The sequence below is a fragment of the Nipponia nippon genome, unplaced genomic scaffold (assembly GCF_047370975.1).
Source record: "Nipponia nippon isolate SJK-2023a ecotype South Korea unplaced genomic scaffold, ASM4737097v1 scaffold_3, whole genome shotgun sequence".
In the NCBI taxonomy this organism is placed as follows: Eukaryota; Metazoa; Chordata; class Aves; order Pelecaniformes; family Threskiornithidae; genus Nipponia; species Nipponia nippon.
In genome coordinates, this window is record NW_028262347.1 from 45,446,103 (window position 1) to 45,462,292 (window position 16,190).

The 16,190-nt window shown below is 41.5% G+C and overlaps 1 protein-coding gene across 7 annotated transcripts in view; it reads right to left on the reverse strand.

Moving 5' to 3' along the window:
• Nucleotides 1-4,526, reverse strand: part of PPFIA2 (PPFI scaffold protein A2) — a 352,807-nt gene extending 348,281 nt beyond the window's left edge. For all 7 annotated transcript variants that reach the window (XM_087765246.1, XM_087765245.1, XM_087765241.1 and 4 more), the window contains exon 1: nt 4,229-4,526. The gene's annotated coding sequence lies outside the window, so the exon portion shown is untranslated. The remainder of the gene's footprint in view (nt 1-4,228) is intronic.
• Between the last annotated feature and the right edge of the window lie 11,664 nt (nt 4,527-16,190).

Sequence of the window (16,190 nt, forward strand, 5' to 3'; positions counted from 1 at the left end):
ACCTCTACAGAAAGTAAATAAAATTGTCATTGAAAAATAAAAAATAAACTTCAGTTATGCTTAATTACAAGTACGGCCACATTTTCAGATATTGCTATTTACACTAAATGTCACAATTTCTGAGTGAAGAAAACAAACAGCCCAAAAAACCTATAAAGCAGAGAATCTGAAAACACAACCACATGATGATGGGAAATGCACACGTACATTTTAGACATCCAAATTGTAAAGAAAAATCTGTGCTTATTTTTGGAAATGTAGGTAATTACTCTTTGACATAAAATATTCACACACACAAAAAAAAACCAAAAATATTATATTGGATGATAAAATGCCATGTCTCAGAACATTTTAAATTTAAAAGTTTGAAAAGTCTTGTAACTTAACTCGTATTGCCTTACTTATTTTCTGGCTTTACTTGTCATTCAAATGATTTAAACAAAAGAAAGGTTTGAAGAAAGATTTTAAGGCTTTACATTTACAGTAAAGCAAATAATGAAAAAGTATTTTTAGAATAAAGATTGAGAAACTGTTGAAGCCTAGCTTGACAGGGGAACACATATATATGGTATGACAGTAGTTAAGTGGTATGTGCTCCTTCTAGAATCACAAGAGAAGAAACAGTAAATATAAATAAATATTTTTCCCCAAAATTCCAATGTTGAAGTTGTTCCTATTCAAGGTCATAATCTGTTATCAAGTCAATGTTTACAATATACATAAAGACATGATGTGCTTGGTACATTTAGGAAGTTTTCTGACTATGTCATTAATGAGAAATAAAAATAGGAATACATCATATTCTCCTCAGGAAAAAATAGAAAGCTTTCCTAACACCATCCTCTCAAAAAACAAGCGCGCAAACAAACAAACTAACCCGCAAACAAACCCAAGAACCAAGAAACACAGACTTGCTTTCTTCTCAAAAGAAAGATACATGGTGTTGAATAGAATAAACTCAGAAATCTGTAACCAGCTATCAGGAGTCAGCTTTGCAGAGTCTGACTAAATACCCACTGAAGTAATTTACTAAATATTTTGGTACCAAGACTCTGGTCACATGAAAAAAGGAGAAAAAGATGAAGAAGGACTACTGCAGGCAGCCAGCTTGGTTTCCTAATTTGATACCTCAAATCCTACTTAATTGTACCAGTGGTGCCCAACCATGCATCTAGCAAGTCCATGTAGCTCTTTGTGCTACTAGAGGAGAACTGCAGGCTGTTGCCCCCAGAAAACTGAGTCAGAAAAGGAGCTGGGGGAGGAATGGAAGATGAGAGGGAAAAGATAATGAAGACCTTAATTAACCATCCTGTTCCTTAGGAGAAGGTGAGGAACAGGCCAGATAATTACATTAGCAGCAACCCACTACTAAGTGGCAGCTATCTTGCTCTGTCAGGATATGACTGAAGGCACATATGAGGGAACACAGGCATCCAAGAAAGAACATTGAGGGAGCTGGAATTTCTTTCAGTGGGTGCTAGGAACTGCAAGTGGTGGATTAAATACCTCTGTCCCACATCTTCAAGACCACAGAGGTCCATGAAAACAGAATAAGCCCTCATGTACATTGTTCTGTGCAATACTTCCCATAAAGCCAGGACTGCAATGAAGAGGAAGGAGTGGAGGGAAAGGGCTTAACAAGGTGACATATGCCTCATTAATACCTAAACATGCATTATATACCTCTTCACTCAAAGGAAAAAAAGAAAAATTTTGTGTTCTTTTGCCAGAAGAAGGCTGACTTTCCCTGTAGTAACATAACTTAATTAAAGCTATGCTTGACTGATTTAAGTCAACAAAAATAAGACTTTTAAAATGTGTTTCTCTTTCTTTAAAAAGAAAAGAGAAGCTCCATTGATACTGAACTTAGTATGTCTGCAGTAAAAAGTTTACCACTTTACCCGGTATTCTGAACGTAAGTAAGTAAAGCAATCCCTCAATGCAATACGCATTTACTTCAAGTCACCAGCATTTTACTGTTAATACACAAACACTGTTTCTTAGATTCATCAGGAGCCACAGAGCAAACATTACAATTCCCTTGCTCAGGGAGCACACAAAGTGCCCAAAACTCTCAAGAACTGCAATGGATACTGAACCTCTGTAGTCCCTTAAGACTATTCCAAACCCTCTGAGAGGTTCTGAAGGGGGAGCAGGATACTGACAAAGTACTGCTTCCCTTAAAATCCATGCAGCACATACATGCTCCCTAGAAAAAGACTTTTAGGCAATGTAATAACTTTAGAATTCTTCTAATTTGAAACAAAGCCTAAGCGCTTATTTTAATAGTAGTTCTAGACCCAAAGTGCTCAGGTATCATAGCCACACACAATTGCAGCCTTTGAAGCAGCACATCAAAGTTCTCTAAATACATTCTATTCCTTATCCATTCGGTATCTACTACACCATCTACTGCAAAATCTATTCCAGGTTGATTGGTTCCTAGTTCAGTGTTTTCTCCAATCGTTTGCATGGAGCCTAATCCAACAACTGCTTACATTCATGGAAATTCTATCATGGACTTCAGTGGGTTCGGATCAGTGCAGAGGGTTGGAAAAGTCACTAACATAGGCAAGCCATCAACCTCCTGTCATTTTACCACCTCCAAACAGGAGCATAAAAATCACAAATGTATGTTATGCATGACTAGGGGGCACGCTGGATGTTATGTGATCATCGCCTACAATATTATGAGAAATCACGAACAGGTTTCCCTTCTAAACACACAACATTTAACTGGCAAAAAGCAACGATTGTTTAAAGTGACCTGTTCTATGAGAGGGGGAAAGAACGTGGTTCATTGTCATTGCATTAAAGATGCTTCAGATTGTATGAAAAAATGTCACAGCAAACCTTTAGCACGAGCTGCATTATGTCTCCATCAAGAGCGAACTCAATATTAGCTCAATTAGGAATTCTGCAGCTCAGTTTAGACAGCCAGATGAGGGAATGGACAAAAATCGCAACAAACAGCACAGGATATGCCCACCCTTGGTTAAGAGTTATATAAAGCTCCTTTTCAGGAGCTACTCCATTAACAACTAAATTGATAGCAATTCTCATATCTTCTATCTACAGATGCTGATAATCATGTATGGACCAGGTGTGAAAGTGCATCCTCAATACTGACTTTTTCTAAAACCACTTGAAATTTCTGTGGTACATATGCTATGAAGGTAGAAAATGAAAAAGTTGTCATCTTTCTTCTCATTGGACCCCACCCTATTTGACATCTGTTATCTCGATTGTCCAAGAGTCTTGGAATTATTTATTTTTTTAAAGTGAATGCTGTAACAAACACCTCTGCAATCTGATGTAGCCTGGGAATAATTCACCAGCTGGACTTCTTTCACTTGGGTAAGCTCTGGGAATGAGAAGACGTAATACTACTTGGCTTCTGCCTGACAAAGGCTCTTAGACAAGCATTCATTTTGCTCACCTTGAAGGCTACCACCTTAGATGTGAATCTAATTTTATTCCCTCACCTTTCTGTCCATAACTGGTTTTAAAACCTTGTTTTCTGTTTGATTTGCACACCAAGGTTGAGGAGTCATTTCAAGTTACTTGTGATTTTGCTGCAGGAAAAAGAAGTAGAAATCTAACTACCATACATTCTAGCCTGTCCACAGTGACATCAGCTTGAAAACTCATTTCATTGGATCATTCTGGATATTTTGCATTTACAAGCTATTTTTTTTCAAATCGTTAAATAGATATAGTGGCTGATAAAAACAGTTCTTACTGCAATTATGTCTTTTCAGATGTTCTCAGCAAGATCGCTCTTAGGCAGCACGGTGTAATTCCATAAGGAAAATCCTTCCTATTGTCTGAGTTGCATTACATGCATATTCCTCCTCCTAGTTAACTCCTTACCTGCCAGTCTCCACTAAACTATGATATCACCTTTAACAGAAGCATCCTGCACTCCTTCCACACAGGAGGGGTGATCAACACAGTACCTTAAAAAAAGGACTCATTCCAACTATTTGTTCTTTATGTCATGCTTCTGGCCTCGTATCTCCCTCAACCACACTGAAAAAAAAAGAAGTTGGCTCCACGTTTTTTAGTCTGAAATTCCCCAACTCCCATTACCGAAATGCATTCAAATAATACCACACAAGTACTACAGCAAGAGGCAGACAGCAAGATTTTGCATTTGCACCTCACCTCCCAGAGCGTATCAGGGCTAAGAAGGGAATGGCTAACTCAGAAATAGAAGGTTCAGTACCTAGTGGCTTTTATTTCGGCGTCTGCTATTTCACTTGATCAATAACAACCGCAGTCTCCACCGGCTTCGAGCGGGGACTCACACAGCCGAGCACTCCTGGACCATCTTCCTAGCAATGGTGACACAGGCGTTGCTCCGAGGAACCCCAAGCCCCCGCACCCGTCCTCCGGCAAGACTGGCTGCTTGGCACCTCAGCATTTTCTTCGGTCACTTCGTCAGCAGCCAAGAGGAGAAGCATCCATGGGAAAAATGGCATATTACAAATTTTGCTTTGGGAAGCAGAGCTCGGCTCAGACCATTGTCGGGAGCAGGAGGGGGGGGGAGCGGCTCTTAAAGCTCCAGCAGCCCCTTTCGAGCAACAGCATCTTTGCAGCTGGAGGCAAGCGATTACAGGGGGAGGGGCCAGGGAGAAAGCATCTTTCTTTTATTTCTCATCTTTTGTTAAACTTAACTGAGCGATATCTAGCTTCTCTAGTTCATCAATACCTCCCAGGCTCGTTATGCCTCTGTGCATGACAGAAGTCCACACGCACGCACGACTACCTGCAAAACCAAAAGCAAACGCGGTTTTCTGCTTTACAGAAAGAAATCCTCTGCCCACAGCTCATTGCTGCCTGGCCGGCACCGTATAGAGCCTGATCTCAGCGGTACAGAGCAGCAACCGTGGCGACGGAGCCGCGGCAGCGGGCGCTGGCAGAGCCTCGGCGGCTCACCCACGGCACCCGCGCCGCGCCGCACACCGCGCACCAGGGCGCGCGCGTCCCGGGCGCCTCCGCTCCGCGGGGCAGAACCGGCCGCAGCCGGGGCACCGCCGCCAGCTCCCCTCCGAGGGGCAGGGCCGCCGGGCGCTGCGCTGCCCTCGTCCTGGCTAACCGCTCGGTGATGCCTCTGTTGAAAGCAGTGCGAGAGCTCTAAACTGCTGTATTCTGGAATTTTTAAAGAGTTCAGGCAAACGCCAGTACATCTCATCTAATCGGATATAGAGTGTAATAAAACGTATCGCCTGCTGTAATCCGACCATGACAAAGCAGTGGTAAAATCTGCTATAATCTGAATAGTCCAGGCGTGTAATTAATATTACGCGTTCGGAAACGCTAGGCAACGGCCCTCTCCCTGGGTCCGAAACCTGGGCGGGCGGCACCGGCGGGGGCCGGAGGGCGGGCGGCAGCGGGCGAGGCTGAGGCGGGGGTGGAGGCGGAGGGAGGGGCTACGGGCGAGGATGGGCTCGGCGCGCTCCTCGTCGACGGGGACTTCCCCTGGAAGCCGCTGCAGTGGTTTCCACCAGTCCTTAAATAAATTCTGAAGTAATCACGTCTGCTCCCGCTGCCTCACGCACACGGCTCCCCAGATGCAGCTGCGACTGCTGCTTCGCGTTAATTCCCTCACGCCCACTCCTTAAAAAAAAAGAAAGGGGGGGGAGGAAAAAAGGGGACACTGGGGCCCGATCCGAACTGGAGAGCGCCGCGTCCTCCCCTCTCCTCTCCTCAGCGCAACGGCTCCTCTCTGGCCGTTAGGGCGCGTGCCCGTCCGTTGGCGCCCTCCGCCCCGGAGGCTAACACACCCCCCCCCCCGCCCCTCCCGTCCCAACGGCTGTGTCGCGCGCGGGCGCAGCCGCCGGGAGGGAGGCCGGCGGGCGGCTCAGGGAAGCCCCGCGGAGCCGGCCGCTGCAGCGGGGGGATGGCGGAGCCTTGGCCGCTAAACGCCGCCTCCAGGGGGGCTTGGTGCCCCCGGAGATGCCCCGTCACCCTCCCGCCCTGCGCCCCTCCTCGCCCCTCAGTGCCGGCTCGGGCGGGTAGAAAAGGGATGCGGAGATGGGGCACGGGCGGGGGTTATTGAAGGAACTGGGCGTCGTGAATAAATGGGTACCAGAAAACGATTTAAAGTCGGGGTTTTCAGAATGTTCGTTTGTAGTTAAGTTCATCCCAGTTGGAGGACAATGTGCTGGTGTCGACTACACGAACTTTGTTCTTGCAAGAAATATTTCAGTATTTGTTTACATTTTTTCCACATACCAAAAAATGCTTTGCCCGTGCAGGATGGACTCCATTGCTTCAGAAGCCCAAAGTCACTTCATCAGCTTTAGGAAAGTGCTGGAGAGGCAGAGGAGCGACAGCCAGCAGCAGGTTCAGGCTCAGTGATGCTTGCTGCTGCGATGGCTTCACAGTAGGTTTGGCCCATTACTTTGCTCGTTTCTGGCACAGAGGATGCACATGTATGGTAGAAGGCGAATAGCTGAGAAGAGTTGCCAACGTGGACATCTTAAAAACAAGTGCAAAGAAAGTACTGGTGCCATGCCAGAGTTTGTTGCCAGAGCTTGGCCTTTCAGCGCAACGCATGGGTTAAAAGAGCCAAAATAAAATAACTCTTCACCACCAACTGTGCCACTATTCCAGGTGGCTTTTTGTCACTTTTCTTGGCCATTCCAGATCCTTATCCTGACTTAATTTATCTTCAGCATACAAACCATTAGAGCAGTTGCTCGATAATCACACTGTAGCTGAGGGCAAGATCCATCATCCATCAGAGAATTACACACATGGCTGTCACAACAAATCTGAGCTTTGAGTTAGGTGAGTGAGGAAAAACTAAGCAGCTCAGAAAGCACTCATGAGAGCAAGCGTGTTCAGCAGGCAGCCACATAGGCTGGCTAGTACAAACTTCTTCAAAAAAGGGCATATGTGATGGGGTTTTTTCCATTATTTGTTTGTGGGTTTTTTTTCTTTCTTTGCAGTTAAAGCACATTACTCTCGGTACAATAAGGTATATAGGTCAGATCAAGATTTGCAGCTTCAAACTCTCTAGAACTCAGCACTGTTATTTTTTTATAACAGCATCTGTATGCATGGAAGTATCACTCTTTTCTAAGTATTGATAAAGATGAGTGCCATTGATGACATCCTTCCTTCTTCCCCTCTTTCAAACATCAAATTGCTGACTAAATCATTTGCCAGGCATGTGGGAGATCTGAGCTCACTGTCTGTGAGGCTGGGTGCATCCAGGGTGGTTGGTTTCAGCACTTACCTTGGAAAAGATTCCAGTCTGTGTTCCATGGACTGGGGGAGTCAATTATTTGCAAAGCTGTATAGCAGACAGGCCTCCTTCATAGTCATGTGATTTATAAACATTTATGGAATACTCTGGGAAGTCTGTTGGCCCCTCAGCTCCTCATGCCCATCCTCTCTACTGCCTTTCCATCATTAAAGCAAAAACCCAGCACAGAAGGACTATTATTGCTACTCATGGTATTGTCATAGTTGGCCTGCTGCCCTTAGCTTCCCTGTTGCCAGATTCACAGATGAGTAAGTGGCTGAAGTACCGTGTTTCACAGTGCTGAGGTTACTGCATAGTGCAGAAGCTGCCAATTAGTACCTGTGCTTTGTGATACCAATTTAAACAGGAGCCTCCTTCTATTCAAGCATGTAGGCTTTTGAGGTCAATGAGACAGAAGAAGGAGGAAAAACTCTAAAGACTGGAAAATGAAGAACTAAGGAAGAACCACAGAAACTGGGATGGAGCAAGTCCTTTGGGCTTTGTCATAATAAGGGAATGTTCCCTACAGTAGAGGGTATCTTTTGGTAAAACTTAACTGCATGGATTATTTTGATCAAGAGCATAAGAGCATAATGATATATTTTATGGAAACTTTAGTAGTGAAAGGTACTGAATGTACCATTTAATTATGAGCTTAAGCTTCCCTTGAATGGAATTTGACTATCAGATCTCCAAAACATAGTTTTGCTTATCTAAGCTCCAAGTATGCCAACCAAATCTGTTAATTACCCCAAAAGTGTGAAATGCCCAGTCTCTCTGTCAACTCGCTCTGTTTCATCTGGTATTTGAGCATGTGGAACTTACAGGAGATAAATTAAGTGGGTGAAGGCAAGTAGGAAGAGTACAGTGAGACTGCACTCTTTATTACCATACCATGGTCCTCCATACCATTTCCCAGGTTATTTTAAAAAATAAAATATAATTTTATGACAGAAAGAATACTTTAAAGAAGTGTCTGAAAGCTGGCTTTCTCCCCTGTGTAAGTCTCGCCATGGGTCTTTCTCACATGCTGTCTCCAACAAAGATAAAGTGGAGACTTACGAAATCTTCTGCTATGAACAGGATAAAAGAGGGAACCGACACCACCGTACTCCCACGGAATAACTGATCATACAGGGAGGTGAGGAACCAACTTGGAAAAGATTTACCTTTACTTTCAAGACATACAGTGCAAACTGAGGAGCCAGTGATGGTTGCAAAGATACACGATGTGGTCAAAGAAATAAGAAGGGAAAGTGATTCCTGTAGCCCTCTTGAATAATATTGACGATGCAGCACTTCATTGGTTAAAGCCTGCCAGCAGCTACTACAGCATGATGGAGGCCTGCATAAGATTTTTAGATGGAGAAAGGAGAACCTCTCTTAGAAATGTTACATAGGAAGAAAAAAAAGCAGCAATATTTAGAGCTAGTCTTCACTTGATAAAGAAGCCATTAGAGACTAAGAGACGAGTGCAAAAATATAGTTCAGAGGATCTTGTCTGAGACTGGAAAAAAGAAATGTAATATTGTGTGAATAAATTACATTCCAATGTAATTGGAGTTATAATTCCAATTGTACTTTACAATTACATTCATGCTTATTTCCCAAAGGTTCTCTGCATATTATCATTGCTTTAAGGGTTTCTCTGTAGTTCCTTACTTTAAATTTGTTACCTATTTCAGCTCTGCGTTTTACCTTCCATAACTTGATTGCTGTGTTTCACTAGATGACTGTCATAAACTTGGTTTTCTCACACAAAAACACATGCCAGATGTGGCCTCAAAAATCATCATGGTAACCCTGAAAATCTCTCATTGCAGACATTTGATGGGGGGAGAGAAAGTTTAGAACAGGGACATAGCCTTAGCTTAAATGTGACTTGTTCCAAGCCAACTCAACACCAATACAAGAGAAGCCTGAGAGTTTGACAGTATAGTTAGCACCTTTCAGTAGAGCTGAAAGTCCTCAGCTGGGAAAGGACAGGTTTTGTCTCTGTCTCAGTTAGTGTGATCTGCAGAGCAGGCTCTAGTTCCCAGCTATGGAATGGTTGATTGGACCAGAATCTTCTGGTCTTATTACACTCCTTCAGGATGCTTTTTCTGGAGACGTGATTTAAGGGCTGTAAAGACCTGCTTGAAAATCCCAGTTACTCACCTACAGTTGTATATGAGACCTGAAAACTGAAGAACTTTTTTTTTTTATGATCTGAGATTTGGAACGTTGTCTAAGAGCAGTCATTCTGCTTTTCCTCCACTGTGTCTAATGTTACTCATCTGAAGTGTTGCTTGCAACTAAAGTGGCATAAGATGTGAGTAAACATTTTAATTCAGTCGGCTATTGAAATACTTAAGGTGTCATAGAAAATTTCACTCTACCACAGTTACTGTAAAAAATGAAAAATGGCATTCAGCTGTATGAGAGTAGCTAGCTGTGCTATCAGATTCTCAGACTACAATTGAGTTATTTTTTAATTACCTTTAACACATAGGTGCAAGCAACAAAGTGCATGAAGGCAAGGAAAAAATTCTTCCACTTCTGGCATAATTTTTCCTTTTGTCGAGTTTCAATTTTTTACAAATTCCTCTGAATTGGTCTTTGCCAATGGCATGGAACAGATCTGAGTTGATACCAGTGATGTCTTTAAAAGTCACTGAAATCCAGGCAAATGAGAGAAATTTGTGTCATTTTTCAGCTAAGGAGCTTCATTTTCATACATGGAAATGTAAAAACATGCGGACTCTCAAAATAGTAACTGTGATCAGGAAAAATGTATCATGATTTAAAAATAACTTTAAACATTTTAAAGTTTGTGGTCATAATGCATTTGTTGAAGGTCATTCAATTCATATTCCACTTCATCACATGGTGTGAGTTAAAGAAGGAGGACCTAATTCCAAAGCCAAGCGTGAGGACCACAAAGTAGATGTTGACCAGAGGAATCAGCAAAGAATAACATGAGCCATAACTGATGCTGATGAAAGATCTTATCATTAAGAAACAATCCAATCTATACCACCACTGGCAATAAAACAGCTATGATAGCCAGCATCACAACTAACCAACTGACACCATTAGTCTGCCTTTCCCCCCCAGGATTCTTGGGCCATCACAAACCTGAAAAAGATAAGAAGTTAAAGACCAATGACCTCTCCATCTGAAAATGTCATGACATTGAGGCATCTCACAGGTGTTTCAGCTCCTTCACACACAAATAAATCAAACCTGTTTACACTAAACCCATGCAAAGCCATATTTGAATTAAAATTTCTATCTCTAGATTGCCAGTAAACTCTATCTCAGTGCAATGTCAATGAGATAGCTTCAGCTACTTAGACTTTCATAGTCTCTCAGCTTTGCTACAAAAGTGCTATTCATCTGGATAAAAATCCTTCTATGATCAGGAAACTGCAAATACTGCACTATGGTGCAATACGGTTCCTCAGCTAGAGAGGTTACTCAGAGAAAGCCAAAATATACACTCCACTCCTTGTTCTAGATTTTAGGCACGGGGATATGGAATTGTAAAACAAGTTCCGATTCTCCAGACTTTCAGATACTCCTTGGGGGTTTTTTTATGCCTGTAGTTTAGATTAATTAAAGTTTGGGGTTTGACAGTTATGTTCTTTTATTATAATAGAATGTTTCATTATTGGGGAAAATCTTATCTGCTCAGCAAAAATAATAAAATGAAGGACCCTCATAGGATCTTCCTAGCTGCTGGGCTGAATGTAGCAGTGTATAAACATGCCAAAACAAAGACACACAAGAAAACATGCTGAAGTAAGACACTTCTTTGTACACCTTCTGCCTGTGACAAGATAAAATAAAAAATGCACAAGAGATGCTAGTTAAAACAGATGTTAGTGGAAGGTCATGTACTCACATGTGTTTTCATACACAAACCATTTTATTATGTACCTGTTGAGTTTGCTGCCCACAAAATATACCTGACAAAGAATCTCAAATAGCAATTAAAAAAATGACAGACAAAAACAAAAAAATGAGAAAAAGAGAGAGAGAAATTGAAGTGGCTTGCATGCTACTGTTCTTGCAACCAGAAAAGCATATTTCATAATGCGGCCCAAACAGCATTAACTACATTGCAACAGGGTTGGTAGTTTTCAGCCTTTCCCCTTGTCAGGCTGTACACCAACACAGGGCTCTTAGCTTTGCTCTTCTCTGTAACTCCTCTATACACTTATACAGTATCATGAATAATCAGCCATCCGTGAGTAAAGAACTGTGAGTGCTTCTGATGTCATTAAACATGAAGCAGTACAAATTTAAATTTACATAAAACTCAGTTATGTTGACCCTACTCTTTATTTTGCTGTCTGTATGTGAGATTGTTATGGATTACGTTAGACAAAAGGTAAACTATTCTACAGCACACTTGGCATAATATATTATTGTCAAATATGTTACTTTTGCTTATAATTTTTAGTGCTATTTAATGCCCATTATATTTAATTAAAAATATAAAAATGTTAATTCTACTTTTTCCAATTATCTGAATAAAAATTCACGGTAGAAAACAGTAATGCACTAGAAATTCAGTAGTAGGGAGAAATACATGTGTTTGCAATATTTCTAAGTTTTACCCTTTAAGTGAGTCATATTTTCTTCTACTTATGTGCATTGCTGCTAGCAATTTATTTTGTTACTTTCAAACTATTTTCAGTCATGGCAAGGATTTAACATCTTTATGCATGACAAGGTTCACACTTCTCCTGCCGTTACTTAACAGAAGAAGGAAAGGAAAGGCAAGCAGAAGAGCAGAGATGAACAAAAAGTCATTGTTTGCAAAACTCAAGATCCCAGCTGAAGGAGACTTGTCACATTTCATGCACATACACATACTCGCATACACACCTACCAACAGATCCCCAAGAGAACTTAAAAAAAAACAATCATGCCTACAAAATCTCAGTGCAGTAAGAATTCTCAAAAAAATTACCAGATAAATTTATCAAAACCCCTAATATTATTTATTTTTCAATATTAACCACATAAAAATGAACAAATCTTACTACAAAATGTGACCAATAGAAGTTCCATTTTAGAATGAAATTTTTACACACCTAAGAAATTATCTTTTGTTCACGTTCTACTTCTCCATGTCTCCTTTATATCCTGGTTTGGTTTTTTTTCCTAATTTTTTAGCATTTGTTTCATTTTGGTAAGATTTTGGTAAATTTTCCAGTTTATTACTAGAAAGCTGAAGATGACCATTAACAGCTATTATTGATTATTAATCTTTTTTTTTAAAAAGCAACTCTACCTTTTGCTTCCAGGTAGTTCATTTCTGTCCATCTTCATTTGTTGAGATAAAAGCAAATCAAATCTAGTACACACAGATAACTATTATAAAAGATAAAAATCTTTCAAATGATAGGAAAAAGACAATCTGAAATTTGCAAAGGAGAAAAATATGCTGTTTAAAGTAAAAAATAAAGTCTGCACAAAGAGGAATTATTTCAAATACCAGACAGGAAAGTAAGAGAGAGATGTAGTTAGCCAATGAGAACATCTTACCTAGCATTCGCAGAAAGGAAAAACAACCGTTATCATTCATAGGGTGATTAATAAAATTAGTCAGTTATTTTCTAATTAAATTGAAGCTGTGTTAAAAAGATGACTGTCAGAACTCTCATTCTGCTAGTGAGAGAGAGAAAAGACTATGACTACCACTAGCGTCAGAGTTCAGCGGTCAAAGCACTGACAAAGTACAGGATGCTCTTGTCCCATCCCCTGATTTAATTAATATTTATTGACAGGCCTCACCCCAGGATGCCGTATGGCCCGCTTCTTAGGATGCTAGACTAAATCCTGATTTCCTTCAGAGCATCTCCTACTGTTTGGCATAGACAAACTCTCTTTAACTCATTTTCTTGTGTGAATCTCATCAGAAGCAACAGAATACCTCATCGCCTAACACAGCTCAGAGCTAAAGAGCATGGTGGGGCCAGTTAGGCCTTAAAAAGCTGAGAACTTCCCTGCTATGGACCTTCAATGCTACAGATGAACATGGGGAAAAACAAAACCCACATTCAAGTGTACTCTTGCCAGGAAAAAGATTAAAGAAAACTCTGAATTTGGCATAGAAAATATTTTGCTGATAAAGGAAAACCTATACATGTGGAACACAAAAAACAATAGAGTCTTAATGCTAAGCATAGTAAATTATATACTTAAATATGGAGGAAGTTTCTGCAGATCTTGAACTTAAAAATGCATTGAGCATTTTGCCAAACAGTTTCCAGGTAATGAAAGCTCCCCAACAACCCTCTTCCCCCTACATTTGTTATTTAAGGTCTAACTAATAAACATCTGAACAAAAAAGCCCATTTACTTTCCTTAAAAATCAAACCTCTTGAGTTTAACTAAACAAAGTAAGAATGTTTTGTAGACTTGCTACTTTTCTTGAGATAGTTTTTAATACAGAATGATAACAAAAGAAAGAGGCTACATTGTGTGCTAGATATTGGTGTCAAGAACTGGGATGAAATTCTGGCTCTGTGTAGGCATGGGTTTTAGCCTCAACGGACTATGGATTTCACAGTGTTTAGATGTTCAAATGAATCATTTGTTACGTCTGTTTAATTTTTTAATTACAATTACAAAAACAATTAGTATTCTCTTTTCTTCATGTGTTTGAACAGCTTGGTATGTTGACTCCCTTATTAATTTCTGAGTGTAGAAAATGATTATTGTTTTCTGAGTCTTTATGGAATTTTAACAAGTAGTGAATCTAAGTAGAAAGTTACCAGCATTTGTTAATAGCTGCTGTCAGGGCCCTCAGGCCCCAAATATATTATATTTGCAATCTTCTGTAACCCAGTGCAAGTAGTGGAATATTATTATTTCATAAACTCACCAGATCACAATACTATCAACTCCACCCTGGAAAAATACACTGAAGATTTCTTTCTGTGAATTACAGAATATCAGTTATAGATTTTCTTTTCTTAAAGGCTAAAATGGTACTGTTTGTAGATATTTCTTCCTCCCTTGAAAGCTCAACCAGGGTCCCGAGGTCACCACTGGCCCTGACTGTCCCTGACCCCTCCCTGGGCTCTCCCACCCTGCCCATGACCCAGGACCCCATGTCAGCCTCCGGCATCGTCAGCCGCTGCCCCAGTGACACGGCAGCAGGGTTGGTCTGCAGCTCCCCACAGACCTGCCCTGCCCTGCCCTGCCCTGCCCAGCCATGGGCCCTGCTGAGCCAGGCTGACCCATGGACCCACGTCCCAGCCCATCCCCAGGGAGGTGCCCGACTCCCGGGGCTGGGGCTGCCCCGGTGCCCCCTGGCTGCCCTGCTCTTGGCTGGGGCTGGGATGGGCCCTGGCACCAGCCTCTGCCCTGCCACACCTGGGGAGTCCCTGCTACCCCAGCCCCAGCCCCCACCGTGCTCTGACAGCCACTCTGTGCGTTCTTCCTTACAAGGCATTTTCAAAGAATCTTTACTGTTTAATTTTATAATTTTTCTTGAAGTACTATGTTGCGTAAAATGTTAAACATATTATAATGTAAGAAATGAAATTTTATGGCAGCTCTCCTAAAGCACTCAACAGATTGTCTATATTTTAAACTGTACTTGTCTGCCAATTTACCACACATTATTTTTACAAGTAACTTCATACTGACTGTACACAAAGACTGAATTCTTTAAATAGTGAGCCACATAAATGGGGAACAAACTGAAGAATAAGAGACTGAAGTACATGCAGCTTTCTTGCTTTTTTTTTTTTTGTTGTTGTTATTCTTAAGTGAGAGTGCACTTGAGGTGACTGAGCTTTTCAGGGAGAAGCATACGTTGGTACGCTGCAGCGAGTGAGGTATCACCGAACATGTATGTCAGCCGGTAATCCCAGCACTGATCTACCTCTATGGCCTTGACATGCAATGGAAATCAATGGCTCTTCAAGGACTTCTCTCAGGGCAAGCCAGGAATTCACCTGGGGACGTTTCTGTGCCCTTCACCACCAGAGAGGCATCTTATCTTCTCCCATCACTGCTGCCACTCTGTCTGTAAGCCCCTGTGCAGCACATCATAGCCCTAGCAGTATACTGAGCTGAAGGGAGACACATCCATGGTACACGCAGGAGGGAGGCGGGATGAAGAAGCCTCTCACCTCCAGCTCTTGTGAGCACTGTCACAAGTGTGGTGTGGCAGAAGGCAGGGGGCTGTGAGGTCCACACTCTCCTCTCTGGCTGTATCTGATTGTGACAGATTTCAGAACTTGTCTTTCAGGTTTTTTGCACATATTGCTGTATTTGTTACATTTGGTTGCATTTTCAAGACTTCTTTTGCAACATAATGGAACGCGAGAGTTTCATATTTTTTTTCTTTAAATAAGCTTACTTGCATGCAATCTTATGACTTGGAGATTTGAAGTGATAGGCATGTCAAATCTGTAGTTTAGCTAGGACTTCTGAGTAGAGAGGAGGAAAGAGACAGAATAAGGACAACTAGAGTGATGCTTGTGAAAAAAATCATTGAGTACATAGGTCTTCTTTCATATTGTTTTGTTTTCCTTTTAAATGTGGGTCAGTGCTTCTGAACCTCGATGAGACAGTTCCAAGGAGATTGAAATTGCAGTCTCAACCTGGGAGAATTAGGGAAGAAACTAAAAATAGCATGAGAAATAGTTAAGCCTTTGTCCTAACTTCTCCATACAAACAGTAAACTCCACAGCAGGTAGAGTGGCCTAAAGATACCTCATGTGTGTGTTGTTAAACATCACCTCCAAAATGCAAGTGTTAAAATCAAGAGAGACATCACTCTCTGTCTGTCTTCAGCGGTTCTGAGTCTCATATGAACTGTTTGTCTGACAGCCCAGATCTCTTCTGCAGATGACAAACAGAAACTCCTATGGCACTTTCTAAACACTTACATTGCTTTAGAGTCTACCATGACTTTCATTCG